Below are 24980 nucleotides of genomic sequence, written 5' to 3' on the forward strand. Positions count from 1 at the left end.
TGTGTGGCTGTCTTTATAGCGTTAGCTCGTAAGTCCCTACAATAAATAGCTCTTTCACAATTGGCGAAGGTACTTCTCGCGTCTCCCGTCCTCTGCTCACTGCTCCATGGGGTTTCGTTTACCGGTCGCATCCCACTTAGCGCTTACATTTTCCAAGAGAACAAAATTCACGGACTGCATTTGTTGTCTCGGCGTGCCATGTAACTTGCTCTGAAAAGTGAGAAGTTGTCAACGTCTTGCCCAGGTCTTCACCAGTTTGTATAAGGATCATATGAAGGACGGGAGAGGGGGGACAACTATGGCCACGTGAGCGCTTTTAATCGATGCAAAAATTCACAAGAACTTCTCAATGTGCCCTTTTCTTTCCATGATGTAAGAAGAACTTATGAACTTGGTTCCCGAACTTTCAGTCCCACATACCTATTAAGCGAAAGATTTAACTCGGGTACAACTCCAGTGCCGCCTATTCAAATACATGTTATATGCAGAAAAGCATTTTGCAGATAAGCTCTGCGCCAATTTCAACTAAATTTGTTGCATTTGAGAGAGAATGTTAAATTCTAGTGACTGTTGAAAAGGGAATTCTCATTTAGGGCCCAAATTTTGTAAGAGAAAGTTTCAAAAATTTGTATGTTAGGAAAGAATGGAAGCACGAAGTTAAAAAATTCGTATCTCTGCACTAAGAACAGATATCGCAATTCCGTAAACTGCATCCGTTAGAGCATCCAAAGTAGAAAAACCTTATTGCAAAAATCCTACTCACATAATATTAGTGGCCTATTTATGAGTCATAATAATACATCAATTTTTGCCGCTTTAGATGGAAAGTTATATAGAATTTACAGAACTGTGGTATCGTTTTTGATTGGTGAGTTACACAGTCGTGAACTGCATAGCTTGGTTTTAAGAAACTTTTTTTATTTTGATGAATTTTTATAAAAACTGACGGCCTGAATAAAATATTCGCTACCAACAGTTATTAGATTTTAGATTTTTCGTTTAAATGTAACAAACGCCATGAAATTTCGTGCTGTGATCGCCCAGAAAAACAATTTCTCCTTTCCCATGTATTTAGATAGGAGCCCCCAAGATAAAGCTTCCTCTAATATGTGCATCCATCGGAATTTGTATCGAGCTATCGGTGCCCAAGCTGTTTGTTCAATGCTTCAAAAACTTATATACACAAGCACGCACGCAAATCTTACACTCGTCGTACTGAGCGCGTTCATGACTCGCGCAGACACATTGAATCCCCTTTGCCGCAATAGAAACTCGTTCACCCCATCATGAAAGCGGTCGGTTGCGCCACATTACCGGCACACTTGCTGCCCAAACTGCTAGCGTAGCCAAAGCAGTTATCTCCACACGTCACCATCCGGAGGAGACGCGCTCCGTGCGGACCCTCGAGACGGTAAGTTAACGCGTACCCACTCCAGAACACTTTACTATTGCAAAGTCCCTTTTGAAAGATTGCACTAAAGGAGGCTTAACATAGTTACCTCTCTTGTATTGTCTTCTTGTTCCAGGCATCCAATTCTAGGAACAGTAAACGAGTATTACCAAGACAGTGACTGCGAACGCCCTGAACCACTTCAAAATAGACTTTGCAGGGAAAGATTTACATGGATATTTAAAGATGGCATATGGAGTCCTTTTCAACTCTTAGTTAACGTTACTGTTACGCACGTTGAAGGGGAGTCTGAAACTTTTGAGTTGGACCTGAACAATGCAACGTCGATCACGAGACCGCAGCGGCTGGGGTTAAATGTCATGAGAGTGATGTACACCCGACGACAGGTAAGCTATATATTATTACGATATGATTCCGCGAGAGACGAGCAGCCGCGAGAACGACGAAGAAGTTGGTCGGTGCCCTCGGCACGAGCGAGTGTCAGCCTGGCTGCCTGGTTCCAGTGTAAATAGCGTGTAAATAGCATCTCTCGTCTGTGTCTTTCCACACGTAACATTTCTGGTGGAGGTCAGCGATCCCCGTCCTCACCACGGAACTCCGAAGTGGTCGGCACACCGAGCTTGTCACCATGCCTCCCGGTGACGTACCCACCTCCGCAACGGCTTCGGCTTGTCCGACTGCTCCAGTCGTCACGGTTGCCCCACATCGTGACCCAGGTGTGTTCTCTGGCCTGGAGGGACAGGATGTCGACGACTGGATCAAGCTCTATAGCCCCGTTTACATGAATGCGACAGTGGCGCATCGCATTTCCAAGCGCATTTGGGAAAGGCGATGCGACGCCGTTTACATGTAGAGCATTAACTGGATGGATGGATGGATGTTATGAGCGTCCCCTTTGGAACGGGGCGGTGGCTTGCGCCACCAAGCTCTTGCTACTATGCTGCCTAATATCCTGCCTAGGTTAACCAATGAAAAAAAAAAACCCCACTATGAACTACCACGTCCAAATTTTCTGATACCCTATTGCGAACTGTGCTTTTGTACGTCTCCGTCTTTTGTCGTTTCCCTACTTTTCTTCCACCAATCCTCCAATCGCCTCTTACTGATGTCTATTGCGGACCTGTTTGCTTTACCACTGCTCCCGCTGAACCCAAGGGCTTCAAGGAGGCCAGTGGCCAATCGCGAGGCCAGTGGCCTCTCGCGAGAACGTAGCGCCACATGGTGTCGTTTAAGGGAAGTGCAATCGACTTCCGGTGTAACTGGTTTCCGGTGGTGGGCCGAGTGCACGTTGGTGGCTGAGTGCCGAGAAATAGACAGCTTTAGTTGAGCGTCCGCAACTTATAGCGTGCGCTATACGCTATAGCATAACGTACGCTAAGCAGCGCACGTTTTTTAGTTTTAGTTGGCCAGCGAGATCTTCGGATCTCAGAGGCCATATGCCGTCTTTGGGTCTATTTCTCAACTCTAACGATAGGTAGCGCTGACATCTCGAACGTTTCTTTCGTTAGGCTTCGACTCGTTCGAAACGAGAAGCGATCTCGAAAACACCACAAGGTTATCCATAATACTCTGTCGTCGAAGCGGCCTCAGACTAAGCGAAAGCCGTTTGCACAATCATTTGCTGCGAACGAAGCGCATTTTACAAAAGAAACGCCAAATTCAATTCGAAGCGGGCAGCCGGGACCGCCGCCATGTTGGTGGCTAATTCCTTCCCATAATTCCTAATGCGACGATCCTGCGTTTACATGCTCCGCGAGAGTCGACTCACGCCCGTAAATCTACCCTCGCCTGGCGCATTAATGCGATGCGCCTTCCTAGGGCATTACCGCTGTTTACATGAATGTGATGCGCTAGAAATGCGATGCGATGCGACACTGTCGCATTCATGTAAACGCGGCTTATGAACATGCCAGCGCTAATAACAGGTGGGACCCAACGATTATGCTCGCCAATGTCATCTTTTATCTCGGCGGCACCCCCCGCGTGTGGCACCAAACACATGATGACGAAATAACCAGTTGGGACAGTTTCAACGAAAAACTGCGGGAACTGTTCGGCGACCCCATTGCGCGCAAGGCTGCCGCGAGAAAGGCTCTTGCATCTCGTGTTCGGTCACCTACAGAGCCATACGTTTCCTACATCCTCGACGTCTTGGCTCTATGCCGTAAAGCTGACGATCATATGTCCGAAGGAGATAAAGTGGCACATGTGCTAAAAGGCATCGCCGATGACGCTTTCAATTTGCTTGTGTTCGGCAACGTGTCGACTATCGATGCCATTATAAAAGAATGCCGTCGCCTTGAACAGGCTAAGAGCCGCCGTATCTCAAACCACATTGCGCGCCTACCCAACACTGCTGCTACGTCGACATGTGAGGGTCGACCACGTCAGACCACCACCTGTGACGACGTCACCCGCATTGTTCGCCGCGAACTCGAGGCCGCCTCTTTGCCAGCCTTCTCCACGCCGCATCCCGATCCGCCAGCAACCACCATTGCGATGATTCAGGCGGTCGTCAGACAGGAATTTGAAAACATGGGTCTGAACACCGTGTGTTCCACGTCTCGACCCAGCGTTCCCCAGTTATCTAGCGGCCCTCCTCGTCCCCGGCAGTCCTTTTCTGCCACATCTCGCCGCAACCCGTCCGAATGGCGTACACCTGATGACAGGCCGATCTGCTTCCACTGCTGTCGCATCGGCCACGTCGCCCGTCACTGCCGCAACCGATGGCCACCACCCCCTCGGACTTACTTATTCCCCCCCACTTATTCCCGCACCTTTGGACCTTCTGTACCCTATGCCACCCGCCATGAACCTACTACTGCTGATGTCCCTGCTCCGAACCTTCGCTACAGCCGCTCGCCCTCACCTCGACGCCACCAGTCTCGTTCGCCCCAACCCCGCCGCTTTTCTTCGCCGCCTGTCGCCTCCCGCACCCAGCCGGAAAACTAGGCACTGCAGCTTCTGGAGGTGAAGCTGCGTTGTCGACCCTGCCCTCAAATCCTCTGCTCACGTTACCTACTAACCGCAACCTTCTTGACGTTGACGTTGACGGCTGTCTTGTCACGGCACTCATCGATACAGGAGCACATCTTTCTATTATGAGTGCTGCCTTCCGACGACGACTGAACAAGCTCCTCACCCCAGCGTCGGCACGCGTCGTCCGCGTTGCGGATGGCGGTACTGTGCCTATCATCGGCATGTGTACGGCACGTGTCAGCATCGCCGGCCGCCACACTTCACTGTAATTACTCAATTCACGTACTCTTCACTGTAATTGCTCATTGCCCCCACGACCTTATTCTCGGCCTCGATTTTCTCTCCGCCCATTCTGCCCTAATTGACTGCTCTTCCAGTACCCTTCGCCTGGAGTTGCCGATGCTCGCAGAACCTTGTGACGCACCCCACTGCCGCTTACGCTCCACCGGCTTTCTTCGCCTGCCGCCAAAGTACATAGCCTACATTGAACTGTTGTCTTTCCCACCAGTTCCTGATGGCGAGTACCTCGTCACTCCTCTGCCCGACATCCCAATACAGTATGACGTCACCGTGCCTCACAGTATAGTTACTATTACTGCGAACCACACTCGCATGCCTGTCAGTAACTTTGGATTGGCCAAGCAAATTCTACCGCAAGGTATTTGCCTTGCCACCATTGATTGTCTCGGCTACCAACGTGGCAGCGTTATCGACCGATGGTTCTCGCGACCTTAGCATGCCCATCGCGCCAGCCTCGGGCGTCGATACCAACATAAAGAAAATGGTTGCGACGGACCTGTCCTCTACGCAGGCTGAAGACCTTTGCGAAGTATTATCGTCTTACCGCGATATTTTCGACTTTGACGATCGCCCTTTAGGCCAGACGCTCGCGGTCAAGCATCGCATTCTTACTGGCGATGCTGTGCCTATTCACCGACGACCGTATCGAGTTTCTGTGTCGGAACGCCAAGTAATTCAAGATGAAGTGAACAATATGCTCGATAAAAACATCATTGAGCCTTCATCGAGTCCCTGGGCGTCACCTGTGGTGTTGGTTAAGAAGAAGGACGGCACGTGGCGCTTCTGTGTTGATTACCGTCACCTGAACCGCATTAAAAAAAGGACGTCTACCCGCTCCCACGTATAGACGACGCCCTTGATTGCCTGCACGGTTCCAGATATTTCTCGTCTATTGATCTTCGTTCGGGATGTTGGCAGATTGCTGTTGACGATATGGACAAAGAAAAAACCGCGTTCATCACACCTGATGGCCTATACGAATTTAAAGTAATGCCGTTTGGATTATGCAACGCCCCTGCCACCTTTGAGCGTATGATCGACTCCTTGCTCCAAGGTTTCAAATGGTCCACATGCCTCTGCTACCTCGACGACGTCATCGTCTTCTCGCCAACGTTCGACACTCACCTTGAGCGTCTCACAACTATACTTGATGTATTTCGAAAGGCGAAGCTGCAACTTAACTCATCGAAATGTCGTTTTGGCCACCGACAAATTACTCTTCTGGGCCATCTAGTTGACGCTTCCGGAGTACAGCCTGACCCCGACAAAACTCGCGCTGTCCGAGAGTTTCCGGTTCCGAAGACAGCCGCAGACGTTCGAAGTTTTGTAGGGCTGTGCTCGTACTTTCGTCGTTTTGTTCCAGATTTTGCGACAATTGCTAGGCCCCTAACTACTCTTTTGAAGAAAGGCGTACAATTCTCGTGGGGTAGTGCAGAAGCCGCCGCCTTCTCTCGTCTCGTCACTCTTCTAACCTCACCACCCATTCTCGCCCACTTCGACCCTGATGCCCCTACAGAATTACGTACAGATGCCAGTGGTCATGGCGTAGGTGCCGTCTTAGCCCAGCGTCAGCGTGGCAAGGATCGCGTTATTGCTTATGCGAGCCGCCTCCTAGCGCCATCGGAGCGCAACTATTCCATTACGGAACGCGAATGCCTTGCTGTTGTCTGGGCGGTTGCAAAGTTTCGTCCTTACCTTTACGGTCGCCCTTTTTCCGTGGTCACTGGCCATCATGCTCTTTGCTGGCTCTCATCGCTAAAGGATCCTACAGGCCGGCTTGGTCGATGGGCTTTGAGGCTACAGGAATTTTCATATTCCGTGGTGTACAAGTCTGGCCGCCTGCACCAAGACGCTGACAGTTTGTCGCGTTACCCTGTTGACGACTCTGACTCCTCCAATATTGCCAGTGCTTCTTGCGTATTCTCGGTATCCCAGCTGCTTCATTTCGCCGACGAGCAACGCCGTGACGCCTACATCAGAGCACTCATCGACCGTTTTGAACACTCTCCGGCCGATGCTACTCTACGCCTCTTCGTCCTCCGCGACGGTACTCTGTACCGTCGTAACCTTCATCCAGACGGCTCTGAGTTCCTGCTTGTAGTACCTAAACACCTCCGCTCCACCGTTCTAGAAGAGCTTCACGACGCACCAACGGCCGGACACCTCGGCGTATCTCGAACCTATGACCGTGTACGTCGCCGTTTTTTCTGGCCGGGCCTTGCCCGTTCCGTACGACGTTACGTCGCCGCTTGTGAACTTTGCCAATGACGCAAGAAGCCTTCCCAGCTCCCCGCTGGTTACCTGCAGCCGCTCGACATCCCTGCCGAGCCCTTCCATCGTGTCGGCTTGGACCTTCTAGGCCCATTTCCGGAATCAACATCAAGAAACAAGTGGGTTGCAGTCGCGGTGGACTACGCGACCCGCTACGCCGTAACCTGTGCTCTTCCGACCAGTTGTGCAACTGATGTTGCGGACTTCCTGCTACATGATATTATATTGATGCATGGTGCTCCGCGTCAATTGCTTACAGACCGCGGCCGCACCTTTTTGGCCAAAGTCATTGACGACATCATGCGTGCCTGCTCAATACAGCATAAATTTACCACCTCCTACCACCCCCAAACGAACGGCCTCACTGAGCGTTTGAACCGCACCCTTACTGACATGCTACCCAAATACGTTTCAGACGACCACCGTGACTGGGACCTGGCTCTACCTTACATTACCTTTGCATATAACTCTTCCCGTCTCGAAACTGCTGGCTTTTCCCCGTTTTACCTCTTGTATGGCCGCGAACCGACGCTACCACTGGACACTGTGCTTCCGTCCGCCACAGCTTCAACTAGCGATTGTGCCCGTGATGCAATTGCCCATGCTGACCATGCTCGCCAACTTGCGCGCGCTCGTCTACAAGTGTCTCAAGACAAGCAGAAACAACGCTACGACCTCCGTCACCGTGATGTCCATTTTGTGCCCGGAGCCCTCGTGTTGCTTTGGTCACCATCGCGTAAAGTCGGCCTTTGTGAAAAACTGCTTTTCTGTTACACAGGCCCATATCCCGTGATACGCAGAGTGACCGATGTCACCTATGAAATCGTTCTAGCCACGCCCACGACGTCCTCCGCTGTGACAACCAGTGACATTGTCCACGTTGCCCGACTCAAGCCCTACAACTCTCCATGCCCCTTGGATATTTAACAGCACCGTGACGGTGCTTTTGCCGCCGGGGGGTAATATTACGATATGATTCCGCGAGAGACAAGCAGCGGCGAGAACGACGAAGAAGTTGGTCGGTGCCCTCGGCACGAGCGAGTGTCAGCCTGGCTGCCTGGCTCCAGTGTAAATAGCGTGTAAATAGCATCTCTCGTCTGTGTCTTTCTACACGTAACAATATTATTATTTGGCCTGCTCCCATTCAAGCTATGCGAACAGCCCCAGCCGTTTTCTGTACTATCTCTTATTTTAGCCAAAAAAAAAACATAATTTATGTTGCACGAAAAATATTTCCCGATATATTATCGATGATAAACTTTTCTGCAATTTAGAGACATTTGAATTCTCAAACAGCACCACAGAAAATGGGACAAACGAAATTGTCAAAAGAAAATTATTCTTTATTTTATTGGCACAACACTTCTGTTATTATAATTGGTGGCATAACTTATTTGATCAGGAAGCAACTATAGCGCAATTTTGCTATTTCCCTTCTGTAATTTACTCCTACAAATGACGAAATGTAGCGTACTTTTGTGCAATATGCAAAAAACTTATTGCATGTTCTCAGGTAGTAGTGAGTGTGAAGAAGGCAGCAAAACTGTGATTAACGAAACGAGCGTTTTATTGGGTGAACTTGTGCACTCATGAGCAAGCTTTTGAGGGTGCTCAAGAAGCAACGCTCAAAGAACACTCAAAGAACAACGATTGCGGCGAACACACTTGGCGATCCTCGAAAATCTGATCAGGGGTCATGCGCGTCGGCTTTTATACATCAGTCGCCGAAGGTTCCAGAGTAATCGCCGGAACCCGCGTGTCTTCCGGAAAGTTCGGCATCATTCGCGTCGTGTCATGAAATCAGGGGCCCTATAACGTAAAACTATTCCAATATGTTTCTATTCCAATCTCCTGACGTCAAATTTGCGTAATCACCAACGCAAGCACCGGGCGGTTACCCGCAGGGTTGTCTGAACAGACCAATCAAACGCTCTCCTCGTTCATAGGAGGTCACTTTTGTTTGCTTGAAAAACGAATAACATTGCCTACACTGAGAGGCTTGTCGTATCTAGTTGGCTCACAAGAGGCGAGGAGAACGCCCAAGTGGAGAGGGATTCGATGGGGCCGAGCCACTGCACTGGAAGTCGATAGCCGGATGAAGAGGGTGGTGCCGGCGTCTACGATTGGTCGGCTTCCCTTACTTAGCTTGCCGTGGCTGGTCGAAAATCGCGGCGGCATGCAACGGAAGCTCAAGAATGACGCTAAAACGGACCCTCAGCAAAGAAAAGTTGGCAGAATGAGGGGGTAAACGTGCCGAAAGTGCTCGAAGACGTTACACGACCACGCAAGAAGTTTTATTATACGCAAATACACCCATGATCTCCAGCAGGTGCGAGTGGCCAGCGTCTGAGCGATCGGCGGCAGCCATCTTCTATTCCTGTCGGAACGGGGCAGCCTGCGGCTATTCCGAAGAAAATTCAGTTTTGTTCGGCATATTAATGCATCTTTATCGCGTACACGTCACTTTGACGCGGTGAGTTCTTGCGGTTTTGTGACGTCGCGTGACAGGCAGGTGAAGTGGGTGCAGCCCGAAAGCTTTTTACCAATAGCCGAGGGCTAATGGCGAAAAGGGGTCGAATCAGAAATAACTGTTTTTCTTTCTTCTGTCAAGTCATACATAATCAGTGTGTACACATCATATAAGATGGGGAGGTATCACGGTTTTCGTGACGTCGCGTGACAGACAGGTGAAGTGGGGGTGGTGGATAAAAGTTTTTGACCAATCGTGGAGGACTGATAACAGAATTGGAATAGAAAAGTTTGGAATAGTTTTACGTTATAGCGCCCCAGATTACATAAGGTTTGGTGACAACAGACAGCGGATAGGACCATCGACAATATTCGAGAAACTTCCGATACATGCAAGTGCGCCCTGCGCTGTGTGATAATATTTGTTAGGTGCTGAAACGTGGTCACCCGATAAAGATAAACAAGTAGACGTGTCAATATAAACACCGAAAAATACTTTTATGCAAGTCTCCCGGCGAATATATTCTGCCAGAATTTGATTTGCTCCTCGATATTACGTTGCAGGTACGCAGAACCGCGGCTAATTTGGAAAGCAGATATCTTTCGCCTGTGTTTACGTTTCTACAGAGCACTGTACCAACCCCAATAAATATCTGGAAAATAGTGACCATCATAGAGAAGGGCACCAGTAATTTCTACAGGAAGTTCTAAAAATGCAATTTTCGTTTTAAAAAAGAAAATTATTTGTGATGAAAAACCGATGTAGCAATAATTTTATTGTAAGCTGGGTTTCACAGAACAAGTTTACATGGCTAGATGTACAATCAGACTGACACACATGGTACTCAAATGCGGAGCTGAACTTGCTGTTTCCGAATTAGGTGCCACAAAGGCGGTTCTGCCGCCTGTTAACGTGGTTACAACGACCGCGACAACCGCCCTTCAAGGCCGGTTGTCGCGATTTAGCGAAAATGTTTTCTAGCGCCGACATGCGGTGCCATCTAGTAGTAATAGCGGGATTCTAGCTGCTATACTTTGGAGTCACGATCAACGAGGTACTCGCACGTGCGAGTTTCTTCAGTTCTTGTGACCATTAACAAGGTCAGTTCATTCTTACGAATTCTCTTCGCATTGTTTACATCTTACCCTTAGATTACGATGGGTATTTAGTGAGCTTGGGGATACAGTTACTTTTTGCATTACCACTTTGTGTACGGCATGTCACGAATTTGTGGTACGCAATGGTTGCGGCAACTTGTTGGCAAAAGACCAGGAGAGTGTCTTGGTTTTCGGCACAGAATGAACGTTAGGACGTTTACGGTACAAAATTGCGTCGCGGACGTCTTCCGCAGGAGGATATAAGCGATGACAGCTGTCCAAGAGGAACACTCCCCCCCCCCCCCACCCTCCCGCCTGCTCATTGTCACAACTAAAAGTATTTCCAAGTTGCAGTGATTCCTTTTCATTCACTCAAGTAGTGGGAACAGAAATATGAGCCTATCACAGGTAGGATATGCTTAGCAAATAACCAGTTAGATTCACAAGAACCCCATCATACTTCTAGGCATCTTTGAGATAATTTAGGAGCCATCGATCAAATTCCCGAATAGTCCCCGAAAATGCTCAATAATTTCAAGAAATGTACTGCAGTCACGCAGCCAGCATCTATTTATTTATTTATTTATTTATTTATTTATTTATTTATTTATTTATTCATTTATTTATTTATTTATTTATTTATTTATTTATTTGTTCAGTTACCTCACAGGCTCCCGAAGGAGTATTGCATGAGGGGACAATACAGGGAATTAGCAAAAAGAAAGGAGTACAAAGAAATGAAAGATTCGTAGCGAGTAAACATGAAAGAACAAACATCTAAGTATAAGCTAGCGCGATAAATGAAACAAAGCGGCTGTGTGAAGTAGCAAAAAAGGATTAAAAGATTTATACAAATGGTAGGTGGAGAATATGAAAGAACAAGTCTCTAACATTATTAACGCAATACAAAAGAAACATTCAAACAAAACAAAGAAAGAAACTATACAACTTCGCTAAAAGTATTTCGCTAAAAGTAAACTTATCGATTGTAGCGCAACACATTAGGAAGTACGACGCGAAATATGCGCCCCTTTTACAAAAACCGTGCCGACGCGGACTGGCACGTTCCCAGGCACGAACCTAACCCTGGCACGTTCCTCTCTTTTGAACTTGGAGCTCTGCCTTTAATGTCTCAATGTAACTCCGTGACCGCGAGTCACATCGTGGTGAGGTCCTCGGATAATGTCAGCTACTTGGGTTTTTTTTGTGATGTGCAGAATGCTTGGCACACGTGCAATATTGAATTCTGCCTCTATCTGAATGTTACCGCGGTGAACAGCAATCAAACCCGTCTGCTCTTGCTGTACACCAACAGAACCCCGTAAGTATCCTCTACGCAACCGCTGCAGTTATGCGTGGAGCTACGGAGCTACAGGTCTGTTTGTTCAATCCATCCATCTCGGCTAAACCACCCGCGACTTTGGTAGCGTCTGCATACCTCTGTGAATTGACGCCATGAAACAGTGTGGCGTGGCTATGGCGACAAATCACGTAGATCTTAAAGCTTTTAGGGCACGCTTTTATGAAATTGCACATATTGGTAAATATGGTTTTGTGGTGGAGGGGGGGGGGGAGTGAAAAATGGGAAGTGCCAAATCAAGCACGTGTAGACACTTGATGCAAGAATAAAAACAAAATAACGACGACGGCGAAGTGTGGCGAGGGGGCTCATTGCGTTGAGCCACGTGTGCACGTGAGTAGCCCGATGAGCGAGGCCTTGTGGTGCTACAAATGTTCGGTTCGTGGCGAGTGGGCCGTGTGTGCGGAGCGGGTGCCAGAGGCAACTAAGTGGGCATCGCTGAGCAGAGGTAGGTCCGAGGCTGCCTGGCGTTCCGTAGCTATTAGGCACCCGCTGCTGACATGGGCGGTGGGAGTTCCAGTGACGGCTGCAAGAATAAAGCTTGGACGTGTTTGGGTACCTGGTACCACGACTAGGCAGTCGTGACCCGTGGCACCAGCACGCCTTGTCACCGCTCCGTTTCCGCCACCGACGCCACCTCGAGCAGTCTCACATGGATATCGTTCTGTTGACTTGTAGGCTGCGCTAGCTTTATAGTTTGCGATTCAAAAAAGACCTCCTAGAACTTTGTATAGGTAGAGATGGCGTTTTCGGCTTGCTGCGTCTCCCATATACGTATGTCCGACTCGTTTCTTTCTAGCGTAAATGCACGTGGGTGCGTTTAAGAAGAATGCCTCCTTTGACTGTCTGCTGTGCCCGTTCGTCGAAGCGCCGCACGACGGCAAGAGGGATGAACGTCCGCTCAATCTTTACATTATTGCTCGAATATGGGGTGCTATAACGTAAAACTATTCCAAACTTTTCTATTCCAATTCTGCAATCAGCCCACCGCGATTGGTCAAAAACTTTATTTGGACCATCCCCACTTCACCTGTCTGTCATGCGACGTCACGAAAACCGCGATAGCTCCCCATCTGATATGTCGTGTACACACTGGTTATGCATAATTTTACCGAACAAAACAAAAATAGTTATTTCTGATTCGACTCCTTTTTGCCATTAACCCTCGGCTATTGATCAAAAGCTTTCGGGCTGCACCCACTTCACCTGCTTCTCACGCGAGACCACAAAACCGCAAAAACTTACCAAGTCAAAGTGACGCGTACGCGTTAAAGATACATTAATATGCCGAAAAAAACTGAATTCTCTTCTGAATAGTCGCAGGCTGCCCCGTTCCGAAAGGAATAAAATATGGCTGCCGCCGATCGCTCCGGCACTGGCTACTCGCCCCTGCCGGAGAGCATGGGTTTATTGGCGTGTAATAAAACCTTATGTGTGGCAGTGTAACGTTTTCGATAACTTTCGGCACGCTTACTACCTCGTTCTGCCAACTCTTATTTGCGGAGGATCCATTTTAGCGTTATTCTTAAGCTTTCGTTGCATGCCGCCGCGATTGTCGACGAGCCACAGCAAGCTAAGTAAAAGAAAGCGGACCAATCTCAGACGCCGGCACCACCCTCTTCATCCGGTTATCAATTTTCAGTGCAGTGGCTCGGCCCCATCGAATTCCTCTCCACTTGAGCATCCTCATCGCCTCTTGTGAGCTAATTAGATAGGACAAGCCGCTCAGTGTAGGCAATGTTATTCGTTCTTCAAGCAAACAAAAGTGACCTCCTGTGAACGAGGGGAGCATTTGATTTGTTCGTTCAGACAACCCTGCGGGTGACCGCCCGTTGCTTGCGTCGGCGGCTACGCAAATTTGACGTCAGGAGATTGCAATAAAACATATTGGAATAGTTTTACGTTATACGGCTCATCATGACATGGATATACGGACTAGTTCTGAGAAAACCCAGCGCGACATGAACATTGCAAGTGTCTACTAGAAAACAACATTAGCAACACTTTGCTCAAGGAAACCGTGTTGCAGAAAAAAAGGAGTTGTAGAAACGGTCCTGTAGAAAAAAAAAACGCGTCGACAGCTGTAGCGAACCAGCTCATAGTCGTTACAGCGTCAGTGGGCGATCAAAATATGAAACAGTAAATGTTTTCTTTTTCCCTTCAACATTTCGACGACAGAATTGTGCAGATCCCACGCGATGTGGCAATTTATGTTATGCGAAGCACCTTGCCGGTACCTGGCAATCCAGCCTTGTTTGAGGTACCGGAAATCAATGCGAGGTGGACCAATGTGTTCCGGTAAATTGAGTAGTTGCGTGTGGGTCACTAGCCTACATGTGTGGGACGACAGCAGTACGGCGAGAACCACGCTGTAGAGCATCGTATGAAGGCAATGACATAATTTCCACGCCGACCGCCCAACACAAGCCTAGAACATGGGAATTGCTTGGTTCTAAATAGGTAGTGGATGAGCGTAAGCGAGAGAAACACGGATTGTAGCATCATCAGCGGCTACTTGTTAAACAATATTTATACATATGGCTATTTCATGCGGTGTATGTTAAAACGACAATGGCATTTGTAGTTCGCCGAAGAAATGTCAGTAGCCTTGGGTGATCATGAAGTTTCTACAACGTAGCAGTTTCTACCTAGCGTAAGCAGCTACAATAATGTACTGGGTTGGTCCCGGATATACTGCGGTCTAACATGTGGCCTGAAAGCATCAGCTGTCACAAGAAAAGAAGACGACAGAGAGGCATGAAGTGCAGGGGCCGAGCTGGCTGTGAAAAGCGCCAAGCATGCGTGCGATTGTGGCCTTGACGGTAGATGAGATCGGCCTTTCCTATGACACGTTCACAGTCCTTGGCCGTAACAGCCGCTGGTAAACAAGGATTTAAGTACGTCATGCTGGGTTAAACGCATGTTATGTAAGAAAAAAAAAGCTTATAATTTAAAGCGTTGCAAACATCCGTAAGGGCTACGGAGCTCAACCTGAGCCGCCACATGGACTCGCCGTATCAGATGAAATTGCATGCCTGAGCAAGAGTTAACTTCGGCTGTCTCGTTGCTTTATTGACGCTGGTGTGTGCATGTAAACAAAGCCTCTTGAACAAAATTAGACCTGTCAAAGCGAGTGCATTGCAGGAAAGTTGTGCAGGCAAAAAACAACAACAACAGAAATAAAAGTGATCGCGGCTTAATGGGTTACGGAACACGGTTGCTGCGTTCGAAGGCAGAGATTTAGTGCCCACATCTGTCACGCATTATTCTATTTCTCTTAAAGCGAGGTGATAATGGAACCTACCTACCGCAAAGTGCCAACAAGGAGGCAAAGAATGCTACGGATTAAAAAGATTGACCTGAACTCATCCACGATGAATACCCAAGTATTCGAATAGCATTCTTTAAAGTAAAAGTAACTTTGTTACACGGTAATTGAGGATTTAGTGTTTTATGTACACGGTTATAAACTTTATTAGCAAAGTATATAATCATGCTTCTATATTTAGAGGTGATACGTGTTCTTATGTTGCGGTGCGCATTATGAAGAGCGTAATAGGCCCTCTTATATATATCGATTCACACAATATCCAAGTTGGCGTCCAAGCGGCTCACTCAAGAGCAGCATATACCCAGTGACACATACCAGTGGCACACGTGAGCGTTACACAGGTTCACTGAATAGCGGCACATATGCAAGTGACCCAACTTGGCGTCAAAGGGGTTCGGTAAAGAGCGGTGCATACCAAGTGGCATTTCCGGTAACCGAAGCTTGCTTTCTGTTGGGTAACTAGATAGCTGGGCAGAAAGTGCTCTGGCGATACCGAAAATGATATTCGCGTTACAATCTTTCACTTTCCTGCATACAATTTTGTCATTCTTTTTGGAAAGAGCATCTTACAAAGAATCGTTTCAGACGAAGTTACTTGCAATCGATGTAACGCTGAAGGACCGCTTTAATAATGTCAACATATGTTCTATGAAAGAATTATATTCGGCACCATCGATTCTTTTATTACACCTTCGCACCATTGACCTATCTTGGTGTCGTTAAATGGCTCAGTATGTCTAGCTCGAGCTTGTTGGGAAGCAGAAGGAGGAGCTTGTTGGTTGCAGCAGGATGTATACATACATGCCCGTTTTGTATACAGGTGATCAGTGCCCCAGTGAGCATATGCAGTTTGTGTTCTGACACAAAGTTATGAACCCGTTAAACCAGAATGAGCAATTCACCAAAAATAAATAAATTTTTATAAATAAATAAAAGCATCCCAACAAGCCTAGCAACCACCCTTTTGCACCATCTCTGTGCTTTCAACATTAATTTACGAGTGATTTGTCACCAGCCACTGTCACTTAGTGGCTTTGGCGCTCTCGAGCTTAACACTAGGACACTTGGTCAATGCTCAGCTCTGGTGGCCACACTACTATGTGGCGGACCACAATAGCGTCTGTAAATCGATGATAAGTTGGATGTTAAAGAGACACGTAATAACAATTTATTCTGGTGCGCATGCGTCTGCGTCTCTTATACGTATTCCGGCGATGGATCTCGGACACTAAAATTGCTTGGCCCTATCGTGGTGCTCTTGTAATGGTTTTCTGAGCGTAAGTTAGTCCCATAAAGAGTCAGATTTGTGTTTCGCATTTTGGCGCTAACTGGTCCTTCGCCGTCCGTCACTATAATCGCATCAACATGATTTCATCCCCAAGGACTCTTGGGGAAGTAGCGGCTGCAAAGCAACCTCTAGCATGCACAAGCCGAGCCTAAAACATTCGCATTTTTTCTCAACGCTATAGGATGACACTGGTGAAGTCCGCGCTTGTGCCATCTAATGATGAATACCCTCGCAATTTACAAACGATTAAGCCCTAGGAAGGAGTGTGAATGCAGAATCTTAATGCCGCCACCATGTTGCATATCGGTTGAAGGACTTGAGCAATGTGGTAAATAAGGGAGGATAGGGGATTTCACTGATTGCTGCTGACCGCATTGCAAAACTATACAGGTGCGCAAGCAAGAAAAAGTTAATATTTGTTAAATATTAACCTCCGATGAACATCAAAAGCTGCCTGCGATGTAGCAGCCATAGTAATGTAATCTGCTGAGCACAAGGTCGCGGGATTGAATCCCGGCCAGGCGGCCGCATTTCGGTGGAGGCTAAGTGCGAAAACTCCCGTCTACTTAGATTTAGGTGCACGTTAAAGAACCCCAGGTGGTCAAAATTTCCGTTGTCCTCCACTACGGCGTGCCTCATAATCAGAAAGTAGTCTTCGCACGTAAAACCCCATAATTAAAACAAATAATGTAATGTTCTTGCCACGCCCCCTCCCTTCCCGCCGTTGATAGTGAAGAGGGTGGAAAGGGTGTACATGTGTTTGGAGCGGGTATGCGCATTTCCGGCCGATTAAACGATGGAGGGGTCAAAAGACAGGCGAGTCGGGCTTTGATGAGGAAATATTCGTGAGAAGAAAGAGGCGCATGTTGCGCATAGAGAAGTACGAAGTCAAAGACAGGCGTAAAGAGAAGCTCTTGAACTATAGCTGGTGCTTACTTAAGGATTTAATCTAGCGCGAGGGCACCGCCATAAAGAAGGCACACAAATGCACGTTGCAAGCGCATATTCAAATCCTAAGCAACGGTAAGGTTGACTATGTGCTTGCAGTGCTGATTATGCGTGGGCAATGTTTGTTTGTTTGCTTAAGGTTGTTTGTTCTTTACGTTTTAGATATTGAACTAAGCGCGTCTTCTGCGTGCAACTTTCCCTTGCCTGCCTCCTCTCCGCTGAAGTCCGTGATACCTGCGACTGTTAAATGGGGCCTCATCCGCTCCCATTCACATTCCGCTGTTCTGACAGCTGTTTTTTTTTTCTCGTTTTTTAGGCATGTCGCTTCCACGCCCTGGTTACCTTCAACGGATCGTTTGCCTATAAAATCAAGGAGAGAAGGGGAGATATGCCGGATTATTACGCTGTAGGCATCGACTACCTAGGCGGCTGGAAGAAAGGACTGGTTGGCGAGGATAGTTATATATTAAAGTATAATATGTCTGGCACACTTGAGCACCTGATAGTATGCACTAATCAAAAGAAAAAGAAAAGAAAAGGCAAGACGACTAAGAAAACAGTAAAGAGCAATGTAACCAGCACTTAAAAAATAAACATATCACTTGTGATATCAGTATTATATTATGTCACAGGTTTCGTCTGTTGCCTTCATGAATATATTCTATTCGAAGTTATCTTCCAAACTTAATATTGTGCTAATCACTCTGCTTCTTCAAACACGGTCAAAATGTGCCCACATTGCAAAAATCCACCTTAGCCTGTGCTCTCACTATGCCATGGGTTCGCCAAGTAATGTGTACCATTATTATAAATTACGTTTTCTATTACATACACGCGCACTTCTACCACCTCTGTAGCAAGCAATTCTTACAACATTATAGAATCAGATACAATTTATCCAGAAGCGCTTTCCTTTGCAATTAGCTCCTTGAAGTGAACGTTTGTTCCACCTCCTGTAAAAGCGCGTTTGCAATTTCTCCGTTACATGAAACGGTGGACAACTGGGCCACTTCAAGGACAGTTTGTTGTCATCATCGCAAGAAAAACAGCAAAAGAAACACAATAGCCCTGTGCGACCTTTCATAACAACATTGCGATTTCCAGCGAAGATATTTAATTCAGGCATTTGCATAAACAGTTTCATGTGTCTGTAATTAATCTGCGCACGTTAAAACCTTCCCCGAATATGTCTCCATACATCGACCACATTTCGTGCAAACCTAAACTTGGTGCGGTATTTTGTTTATTTAGGCCGCTGGAAAAAACATGCGCAGATCACTTGTATAATGGTGTGAATAAGGCATGTGCATATTTTAAAAGATCTTTAAGCCCACTATGCATAATGCTCTACCCATTTCCACCATATATCTGTACGATTGACGCATACTGGAGGCTATGTAGCAACATAACAAAGTAAACCCTTGCAGCAGGCTTCCATCATGGCCTTTGGACCCTGACGCAATAACTAGAACTAACCTATTAATTATAATTTTGTGCTGACAGCCAAAAACACATCGCTATAAGATATACCTAGATTATTCTAAGTCATTCCGCCGGATAACTCGGTAAATAACCTAAGAAACCTGAATCAACGTTACGCAATACATCGATAATTGAACGCATCCATGTCTACTTAGCTAATTGCCCACAATTTGTGGAAGTAAACGGTGAATTCTGAGATACAAAGCAAGTATTGTCTGGCGTTCCTCAGAGTAGCGTATTGTCCGTGTTCTCTTCATTTTATTAATTGGCTCCCTGCTAGCGTTAACCTCCGTATCAGGCACACCAGATAATCACGCATCTCTTTTGAACTCCTTAAAAACACTTTCAATCTGCTCCTAAGAGCGACAAGGGAAGCTCACTGCGAACAAATCTGTCCTAGATGCTACCTCAAATAATGACAAATCAAAGATTGCATGTTGTAGCAACGACGCTGGGTTATTGACGATCACTCGCCACAAATGTCTAGCTATGACAATTAAGGGTAACCTGAGGTGAAGTCCCGTCTTGATTCACTAACCTGAATATCACTAAAACGCCTCTTCTTAGACAACGTCTTCGACTTTCTCATATGTAAACTAAACGTTAGCTTGCAAGGTAATCGTCAGGTTTACACTAGAATACGCGAGTGTTCTCCGGTGTCTTTGCACTCAGCAAGAAATCGGTAAGTCAGAAGGAATAGAAAGGAAAGCAGTAAGCTTCATCTGCAAACAGATCACAGACAAATCGACATGCCCACAGAGCTATGAAGACTGCTGCTATACAAATGCTCCAGAACAGAGCCAAAGCATGACAGCCTCAGATGATGTGTAGGCTCACTTTTGGCCTGGTCAACAGTAGCTCTTCCAAATACATGTCTTAATCAAACACACCTTCCAGGAGAAAAAAAAAACACTTGCACACGCTTACTAAACCATGTCTTCATACCGACTGCTACAGATATTAATGCGACAGCCTTTAGTGGCTTGTTGCCATGGCCCATACCCCAAAAACGCGGAGTCTAGTCGAGTGGTACAAAAAGTACCGCTAAAGTAATCTTTATTCCCAAACCCAATGAAGTCTCTGACCCATAGCTAATTTTAGACCTATTTCCCTCACGTCATGCTTGGGCAAAATGCTCGAACATGTCATGCTTAATCGCTTCAATAAATACGCGGAGGACAATCAGTTATTCCGGCCAGAGATGATTGGATTTCGCCAGTCGCTTTCATGCCAGGATGCCATGCTAAGGCTCAAGCATGACCTTCTCACTCCTACGCTTAGTAAAGACACCCAAGCCATCTTAGGACTCGACCGTCGCGGTGCATTCAACAACATAGATCATGGATCTGTCTTACATGAATTGAATGTTATTAACTGTGGTAGAGAAATGCATGACTACATCCACGAATTTCTCACCAATCGGACCACCGTCATAAGTCTCAATGATCAAACTTCGCTTCCAATCACCCTAGGTAGCTTTGGCACTCCTCAGGGATCTGTGCTCTCGCCGTTTCTATTTAACCTAGCTATGAGGTCTATTGCTGGGAAGCTAGCACAAATACCGGATCTCCAATATTTTTTATATGCAGACGACATTACCCTATGGATTAAGGGTGGCTCGGATGGCTACATCCAAGATACATTACAAGAGGCTGCAGATGCAGTGGCTACGAGAGCCGGGTTCATGAACCTCGAGTGCTCGCCCACCAAATCTGAGCTGTTACTTCTATCCCCAAATAAACGCGTTACGCCGAACATTCAGATTAACATTAAGGGGAAGCAAGTTCCCGTAGTAGACAAAATCTGTGTACTTGGCATGCACATTCAATCTAACCGACTCAATACGCATACACTTCAAACGGTTACTGCCAGCGTAGGTCACATCACACGGCTAATAGGAAGGGTGTACAATAAGCACGGAGGTCTCCGCGAGGCAGAATTGCTAAGACTGCCACAGGCGTTTTCTGTCAGTAAAATCACATTCTCCCTTCCCTATCTCCACTTAACTAGGGCCGAAGAAGATAAAGTTAATTCACTGATACGCAGACTCTACAAATCTGCTACAAGTGCCAAATAGGGCTTCTACTGAGAGACTTTTGGCGACAGGTACCTTGAACACGTTTAGTGAGCTCGTAGAAGCCCACCTGACCGCTCAATACCAGCGCTTATCGAACACCCACACTGGTAGGCACATCCTAAACTCCCTAAATCTTGCCCCAGCACCCATGACCAATGAGAAATTCAATATTCCCCACTCGATACATGAGCACTTTCATATCCCTCCTCTCCCTAAGAATATGCACCCTGTTCATCACGAACATAGAAGGCAACAACGAGCTAAAGCCCTGCAGAAAAAATTATTTAACTACAAAGACGTGCTCTATGTCGATGCCGCAGAGTATCCGTGTGGACACAAATTCGCCATATCAGTCGTTGACTCCAATAGCAGTTTTGCGACGGGAGCATCCATTATGGCCTCTTCTTCGGAGGAGGCAGAGTAGGCGGCGGTGGCACTCGCCGCAACAATACCCAATTACTCTGTCATAGTAAGTGACTCCAAAACTGCCATACACAACTGCGGAGCGAGTAGGGTTCGCAGGACAGCCCTAGCCATTCTATCTCAGAATCCACCAGCCCAACTTCTGAGTTTAATCTGGACACCTGCTCACGCAGGCCTAATCGGCAATGAAGCGGCCCACCTAAGTGCTCGAGCTTTCACGAACCGAGCACAGACTAGACTAGGGGACGGTTCAGACGCCAATAATCTCCCTCCAGCATTCACCTCCAAAGACAGATTACTTACATACCACGACATTTGCGGGCATTACCACCTAGGTCGCCTAACCCTCCCTCCTTTAATGATTCGGTCGTCACGCATACACGAGGTTATATGGCGTAAACTACAGACTCGCACTTTTCTATCTCCTGCCTTACGTCACAACATTCACCCGGGAATATACCCTACTACAGCCTGCAAGTTTTGTCCTGCTAGCAGAGTGCACCTTAACCACATTATGTGGCAATGCAAGAACCACTCCCCTCTCCCTAATCTTTGTAGAGCTTTAAGCAGTAGGGAGCTGTGGGAGGCTGCCATGCGCAGCTACAACCCCGAACTTCAGGAAGCTATCCTGAGGTGGGCTGAGCTGGCAGAGGAGGCCTACCGCGAGTAGGATAACCTCCCTCGCCTTGTTCCCGCAGCTCCTTTCCCTTTAAGATGGGATAAATAAAGTTGTCTCTCTCTCTCTTACCCCCGTAAGCGAACAAAGATGCAATGGCTCATACCCCCTTAAGGCAGAGGCTACAAGCGCTCAGCAAACTGAAGTGAACAGTGCATAAATTTATTGAAATCACCCATACAACGCACAGAACAGCATATATATTGAGCATTATATGTCACTGTAATGTTTACCGGGAAACGCTAGCGGTGAACACTATGCCCGAAGGCAAGCTTTCAGGTAGAAATGCGGTCTCGTGTGTGGGCCGCAATGCGGCGGAGGCGAGCGCCTCTGGAGATGTTGCAAGAAACCGGGCACGCCACTTTAGGGCCGTGGAGATTTGCGCGCGCAAATGTACGATGGTTTTGTGGTTTTTTTGTTTAGTTTTCGCATAATAGGATTACGTTTTCTCATTATTCAAATTGGAATCCGACGCTATCATGTCTGTATATAGGTTGGATGCAAGTCGTACTTCACGATTTTTCTACGTATGTTACCTTGAGAAATTCAATTGGTTCAGTAATTTCCTTGCGTCACATGGAGAGCCTGCATGCTTGGGTATGCATGGTCAGAAATTGCTTTCGCTGAAGTGATGTCCAACGCTGGACGTCGGGCGCGGGACACCGGACGCCGGATTTTCTGCAATACGGGGCCCTTAACGCTGTTGCGTTAACAAGCATCCAGACCATCAATAAAGCATTGCATACCCCCCTCGGAAGTACGCTACAGCTGAGGATTCTCGCCAAGCGCGAAAGGAGGTGCGATGTGCGAAGCGGCGGGAGCAAGGCGTTCGACTGCGAGTGCTGCTTTTCCCTGCTGAGATGGTAAAGCGTGAAGTAGAACAGAAACGTCGTTGGCGCGAGTCTGACCCTTCTATACGACTGCGCGAAGCCGCAGCTAAGTGCCGAAAACGAGCCGAAAGAGCCGAATTGCGAAAGCAGCAGCGCGACGATGTGAGTCGGCAACGTAGTGAGGAGGCCGAATCTCGCAGACAAGGGCTTGCCACACGTGTACTTCACAGTGTGGCTCGCTATGCCTTTCGAGAAGTGTGACCCCTCCGATCATATAACTTATGCATTGCCAGGCTTTCCCCTTCACGTGTTACTGGAGCGTAGCATGCTGCCGATTTCTTTTCTTTCTTCTTTAGAAACAAGAGAATGAAATAATCTTAAACCATTCATTGCTATCAGCCGTTCGCAGGAAGTTTTGCGCAGCCGTGCAGAGAGATAGAATAAACTTTTATTCCGAGCAAGCGCAGCCTGCGCCCTAGGTGGGCGGCCTCCTTATTCCAGGTAGCCGCGGGCCACCGCCACCTCCCGTGCCCGTCGCATCAAGCTGCGCTGTTTCTTCGGGTCCGGGTCTGTTAGCTTGGCCTCCCACTGCGCCTCAGTTAGTGTTTGGATGTGTACTGTGCCATATTTTCGTACACATCCCCATAACATATGACATAGGGTGTCTGGGACATCACAACATGTGTATGAGAGTTCAGATGGTGAAATTCGGTGCAACAAATACCAGGGACGTAGGTACTGCGCACAACCATAAAAAATGAAATATATAACGCATAGTTGTGTTCTTAGTCTCATTCCTTACTCCCTATGAATGCGCAACGTTTCTGTTAGTATCCATTATGTTTTTATGCCAGCTTGCCTTTCTTTGATTTCCTTTGCTCCATTGCTTGCTCCATTTACTGCTCACAGATTATCCATGATAACAATTTTTTTTCTGCAAATTCGCAACGCGGCTGGTAACAATTGCATCACTATATCTTTATAATTTCGCAAGTGCTCTCATCTGCAGGTTTCGTATTCTGATTTATTCTGCTAAAAACGTGTAGTCACTTGCTTTTACAACTTTACCGCGCTTTCAAACGCAGCATTCACCCCGTGAGCACTTAACCCAATGCTCAACTTAGGACACGCAATGTTGACTGACAGCACCAAGAAAGAGAAGGCTAAAGTTTAAAGCGTCAGATCAGGCGTATTCCATGGCTGTGGCCATGGGATCTTTCGTACTACAACTCTATTCACATCGAAAGAGAATCTACACTTTTAAACCCCCCGTGCTCAGCTCAAGCTTTCAATAATACACGCTAGCAAACGCTGTAGACGACAAATGCCTGGTCTTCAGGTGTGCAGTTGCAGAATGCAATTTTCAACACATCATAAATGGCAGGGAGCAGGACAAGTTAAAGGCATTTCTTCCTATGTTCTTAGTCTGGCATCACATGCGCCATCCTATTTCTCTCCGCATTGCGTTCACTAACAAAACGCGCGCTTCTTACTTTCGCAAATTTGCTTTTTCAAGATTCACCGCTCCTCACGCTGCCTCAACTTCAACCACGTGCCTACCACAGTAGGCTTTGTTATTGACCACAGTAACTAAACGAAACGGTTTCCCGTCCGCTTTTGTCAGGCACATCGAAAGCCTCTACATGAGAAGAAATTTGGAGCTGCATAGTAACGTGTAGGCTTCTTCGTGGATCATCATGGAAGGGCATGTAGTGTAGCGCAGCAGAACAAGAGCACAAGAAGGAACAACAAAAACGAAATTTTGTTGTTGGATTGGTTCTACGTGTACATAAACAAGGCCACGTACGCAGTGAGATCGGCGATGCTCTACTATTACAATACAAGCAAGAAGGAAAAATAATTTTTTAACGAAATCGAAGCCAGAAAACGTTGGCAGTGTATTGCAGATGTAATCACCTCTCAAGGTATAAGATATTGCGAGAATGTATTGTGTGAAGACCACAGCCACTCAGAAAAAGTGTCTTGTGCTGAGACAAGGCTTTTGTCCAGAGGCTTGTCAAGAATCATTAGTGGGTC

The 24980-nt window shown here is 47.1% G+C and overlaps 1 long non-coding RNA gene across 1 annotated transcript; it reads left to right on the forward strand.

Annotated features, from left to right (window-relative positions):
- The first annotated feature begins 1532 nt into the window (after window positions 1-1532).
- LOC129386584 (uncharacterized) lies at window positions 1533-18084 on the forward strand. Its single transcript, XR_011893674.1, has 2 exons — window positions 1533-1797; window positions 17772-18084. It is a non-coding gene; the product is annotated as an uncharacterized lncRNA (long non-coding RNA).
- The last annotated feature ends 6896 nt before the right edge of the window (window positions 18085-24980 follow it).

The sequence above is a fragment of the Dermacentor andersoni genome, chromosome 4 (genome assembly GCF_023375885.2).
Source record: "Dermacentor andersoni chromosome 4, qqDerAnde1_hic_scaffold, whole genome shotgun sequence".
NCBI classification, from domain to species: domain Eukaryota; kingdom Metazoa; phylum Arthropoda; class Arachnida; order Ixodida; family Ixodidae; genus Dermacentor; species Dermacentor andersoni.